General features: G+C 32.6%; 1 pseudogene; it reads left to right on the forward strand.

The window, feature by feature from the left end:
* The first annotated feature begins 681 nt into the window (after nt 1–681).
* Nucleotides 682–2033, forward strand: LOC114074918 (annotated as a pseudogene).
* Nucleotides 2034–5548: the final 3515 nt, after the last annotated feature.

Below are 5548 nucleotides of genomic sequence, written 5' to 3' on the forward strand. Positions count from 1 at the left end.
AGTTAGTAGAGATGATTTTCTCCAATAACAAAATAAACCATTAACACATGAACTTAAATGAGAATATGTAGGGATACGATTGTAGATTTATGAAATTTGTCCCCTTGAAGAAGTGAGACAAAGGCTTTTCGACCTTTCTTTTCCTCCGCGGTGTAATAAACTCCTTCTCCTTTAGGAAGAAATTTCGTCCCAGTAGAACATCATCTACGGATATCAAAAAAATCTAATTCTGATTCAATAAAAGTACTCAATTTGGAAATACATTTTAAATGCATTAAGGAATTGATAAGAAGCCATGAGAATATTTCAAATATTATATCTTAGGTATTTTGCTGGAAGAATTCATAATGTTTATTTTCTTTTGGCCTCTTATTGACGTCCTGTTTGGCTCTCTGTTTCCTTGTATAACTCTATCTTTTCTTAGTTTTAAAATCTTAAAAACATTACAACGAGAACTACAAAAAAGTGAACTTCATTTTTTTTGTTTTAAAATCCTAAAAATAATATTATTGCAAAAAAGTTGACTTGTTTTTTTTAAAAAAAAAACTCAAAGCAGAAATTGTAGGAAAAAGAAAAATTGAGCAGGGCACGATTTCATTAGATTTTTTTGGACTGCGAGGTGCAACTCTTGTTTGTTTCTTCATTACCTTAAAATAAAACATCAAACTTGTGTACAAGAAGATGAATCCATCAATTCCCGAAGAAATAGTCATTCAAATATGGAATAATACATATATTGGACCCTAAACTTGGATTCAAATTTTAACTTTAACCTCGAACTTTCATAATGCACAAATAGACACTTTAACTATCCAACTTGTAAATAAATAAACACATGAGTCCTATATTGAACAATACATGAAGGACACCACGTAGGATAAAAAATCACATGTAGGATTACATATCGTACATGTGTGTCTATTTGTTCAAATTTATACAAGTTTAAGTGTCTACTTTTGCACACCCAAAGTTGAAGGTCATAAATGTGATTCGAAGCCAAGTTAAAGGGCACAATTATGTATTATGCCTTTAAATAGTGACATGGCTTCATGTCAAATCACTAATGTGTTTCAAGTGCGTTACTAAGTTCTTAAATTCTCTTATTTTTGATTCATTTACCGATATCCATACATCTCATTCTAAGATCCGTCAAGGTGGAACAAAACACTTCTTGAACGGAAGGGAATTTTATTGCATCGCTGATCAGCAAAAGGAATGTGGAAAAAGCTCTGCTTCCAGGCTTGTTCAAATTCGGAGTTTTGTTGAATTCCCCTTCTATACCCCTGTAGGTTTTGTTATTAGTTGCCTTAACAGTTTATTTTTCATTGAAAAGCTTGCTGCAATTTTAAACCCCAGTACAGGAGAAGTAAGATATCTTCCCAAGTAAATGATGATAAGTCTCTCTTTTACTATTGATTAGGTTTTGAGCTAGAAAAAAATAAGTACAAAGTTCTTTTGACATGAGATGGTAGCGGATTGTACATAAAACAATGTGTTTTTACATTAGGCATTGACAAATCATGGAGAAAGACTCAAAGGATTTCCAAATCTATTTCGTACAAGCCCGGGGTTTGCATCAATGGAGTTTACTATAGGTTTGTTGTCCATGGAGGAACACTTCCTATAGATGCATTTGATCAGTAATGCTGTAAGTTTCAAACTTATTGTATTGAAGAATTCGTCTAAGTTGTGGTATTTCGAGTTGATTGAGGTGAGGGGTAATCTAGCAACAATTAATTGTCCAAAATGGTCATGTTAATATATTCACTTGAGGGTTTTAGGACAAATTCAGATATAAGAAGACCTAGGAGAGTCATATCAGTCAATATCATACAATGTGGAAGCATATACCACCAAAAATCATACTCCATGTAAAATTATCATGCATGTTTTGTGATTGGCAGATTTTATTCGTCCTCAACTTCGAGTCAGGTGCTTTATGCTCGTGTTATGATATCACAACATAGAGTTGGAAAACATTAGAAATAAAGGGGCTTCCTACGAATTTTAATTTTGACCTCAAACTTTCATAGTGCACAAACAAGCATTTTAACTATCAAACCTTTTAACAAATAAGCATGTGAGTCCTACCTTGAGAAACACGTGATGTGCACATATTTTGAACTAGTTAGGAGTAATTTTCGAGGCCCACAACAGCAAAAACATATTCTGAAATGACAACTCTACCTTAATGAATCCCTTATATATATATTTTTTATATTTCCAAATCAGTATCTCTTTTTATTTTTGTTTAATTCTAAAATGGACGTGTAAAATATTTAATTTGTTTTAGCCATTAAGTGATTCACTAATAAACGTATGAGCGTTTGCATTTTACTCTATTTGGCTCCAGAAACAACGTTTTTATTTATTTAAAGGTAGGATAGTTAAAGTACATGTTTGTGCACTATGAGACTTGGAGGTCAAAGTTAAAATTTGCAGCCAAATTTAGTGTCCAAATATGTATTTATGCCTATTTTTATTAAATCATGATACTAAACATCATTACATGTAAAAATAGTATCTAAAGAAAACTATATACCAATACAATTTTATTTGAAGAGGATGATTTTTGTTATGCTTTATTAATGTCACTGCCAGCCGTCCAAGTTAGACTTGGGGATTTTAAGGAAGACACATGTCATTCATTTTCCTTCAATGTGGAACGAGGTAATTTCTCAGGACCTATGTCATCTTGAAATTTTGAGTGGCATTCTTGTTTTCAACTTGCAATTTTCAGTTATATTCAGTTGCCTTTTCGTTTTTAACTTGCAATTTTAGTTAAATTCTCTTCATTGCACGTCATTACTAGCAACTTACTAAATACTTAAAACACCCGAAACATTCAAAATTTTTTGTTGCTATCTCTATAGGTTTAGGACATAGAGCTAACTCTCGATCATCTGAAACCTCTAAAACATCTCTGTTTGCAGCAGCTTTTTAATGACCACTGTAACCTGTATAAATTGTTAGCATTTTTGTTAATTCTTATATGGTCTGTATTAGATGGGTCTATTATCACACTTCATGGACCCATTATTCCACTAATGGGAAGGTAGTTAACTACCCAATAGGATAACGGTTAACTACCTATTATCCGACTAATGGGAAAGTGGTCAATTACCCATTATCCCACTAATGGAATAATGGTTAACTACCCATTGTCCCACTACATTATCCACTATCCTACTAATTGGTTGATAACTTCCCATGAACTCTTAACCGTTCTTGATGGAAGTACGGTTATAAATAAGTCATTTGGTTCAAAGATCCCTAAGCACATTACTTTTAAAAAGTCCATACCATCTAAGAGTGAGGGTTTTAGTGCTTGGAAGATCTTTGAAGAAAAAAAGAATTGTAGACTCCGACTATATCTCTAACAATGGCTGGAGGTTTGTCAATCATTCTATATTTCCGCCGCGTCAGTGCTCTGTAATCTCCAACATAAACATAAATTTAGCTGAACGATTTTGTTTAGAAGTGACAGCAACTGATTTTTATATAAAGCAATAGCATTACTTTGATCGACACATACAACCCTTTTTTTCATTTTATATTTCCATCGCATCACCTTCATATTTTTCAAAATCTCTAGTACCTTTCAAAGCAGCTTTACTGGCATCATAAGTTTGTTTGTTATTTAAGATCAAACGGCAACAAAAGAGGTCTGTTAGTTCCTCCGTACTAAAGATATTTCAATGTAGACATGAAGAATTCATCTAGTGTCAAACTTGTGACCTCATGATTTTTGTTTCTCTTTACTGATCACTAGGCCACATTGTTGAACGTGAGGTACATTTCTGGTACATATTCAACCTTAAATAGGGAGGCAAATATGGAAATATATTATAGTGCTATATAAACCAGAACATGGGAAATTATATTTTCTTGCCTAATTTGCATAGGCATATTCAGTGACTGGGGTAGCAGTGAGTGATGAGCGCAAGCTCAACTTTTCGGAGTTGAAAATGAAAAGGAACAACAGATATACAGTGTTCAAGGTTGGTAATTCAATGCATCAACTCGTGAAGATTTTTCCAATGAATTACCTAATTACATAAATAAATTTTCTTACACTATCACTGTCAAAAACTTAATATCTAATTTGTTTATGGAGCTAACTAAAGCATGTTGAGTTTTTACATGGTTGGATTGTAGAGGCCTTTCTTATTTCTTTGACTATGGTGTTCAAGTTTACATCGTTCATTTGAATTTTGAACCTACTATATTGCCCTGTGCTTATGAATGAACTCTATTTATAAAACTAATGTACTCCTTACTTATTAGTTAAACTAGATTTCTCTTCTGCCCAAGTTTTAGATAAAGTAATGATGCACTAATTGACATATTCAATCAGATGAAATCGTAATTCTATTTTTAATTACTGCTATTATATATAAAATAATTTTGATAATTTATCTACACGTTGTTACACATAAAAAGAAAAGGTGGTAGCACTTTTGCTCACCCACTTGAAAGAATGCACTCAAGAAAAACAAGAAATGAAGAAAATGAGTTATAGATAGTGCAAAATATGCATCGACGGAAGAAGAAGAGACGTGCAAGACAAGAATTTTTCACCGTCCTATTGAATGCACAATTTGAATGCTTGGAATTATACAGTACATGATATCACCATTGAAGTTGTTTTGGATTTTCAAAAAGACACTTTAACTTTAAAAACGTTCTATTACTCCACAAAAATATGGAATATTTTTGTAAAAGGACCTTTTTAACTCATCTTCTCATTATGTTTGAGAACACGCACATGATGTGCGTGAAGATCTATTTTTAATTTAAAAAAATAATTTAAATCAGTTACATCTAAATCATTTTCTTGATTGATTATTTATTCTATTCCAATTCGTCTTCTTCTCTAACAAAAGAGTCAGAGGTACTGTATCATACAACTAATGAAATCAACTCAATAAGGTAGGAATTGGTTTTAATTTCCAATTGAAATGGCTAGTTTAAAGTTCTCTGAGGGTTCATTTCTTCTTCATTTCATTTAGCTTTCAGAAACCAAAGTCCAACCAATCTCTCATTAGTTGTTTTTTCGGGAGGATCAACATCGATCTGGGACTTACCAACTTATGAACTTTGATCGGTAGTGTCATAGTTGGGGTCACTATATGTTTCTGAGACTTGTCCATGAAAGCTCGCATTTTATAAATCTATGGTTTGAAAGTGAGCACAATCGCAAGCCACTCAAAAGACATGGCTTCAAATTCCAGTACTATCGATTTGAACGAATTATTCTTCGTCATTGATAGGATAAGTAACTTTTCTGATATACATGCCAATGAGGGTTTTAGTTTGCAGCTAAAACGATTTGCTATTGTTACTATTTTAACCTGTTAATCTTCAATTCATTGTTTACTCCACTTGTTCTCCAAGAAGTTTGATCAACAAACATCAAAATTGTTGGAGATGATATTCAAGAATGCCTATGATTGAAGAAAATGATGAGACAAACTAAGAAATGGACAATGGATACTTTTGTGGGGTAATAGGACGTCTTCTTAGTTAAGGTGTTTTTATTACACGG

The sequence above is a fragment of the Solanum pennellii genome, chromosome 1 (assembly GCF_001406875.1).
Source record: "Solanum pennellii chromosome 1, SPENNV200".
Taxonomy (NCBI): Eukaryota; Viridiplantae; Streptophyta; class Magnoliopsida; order Solanales; family Solanaceae; genus Solanum; species Solanum pennellii.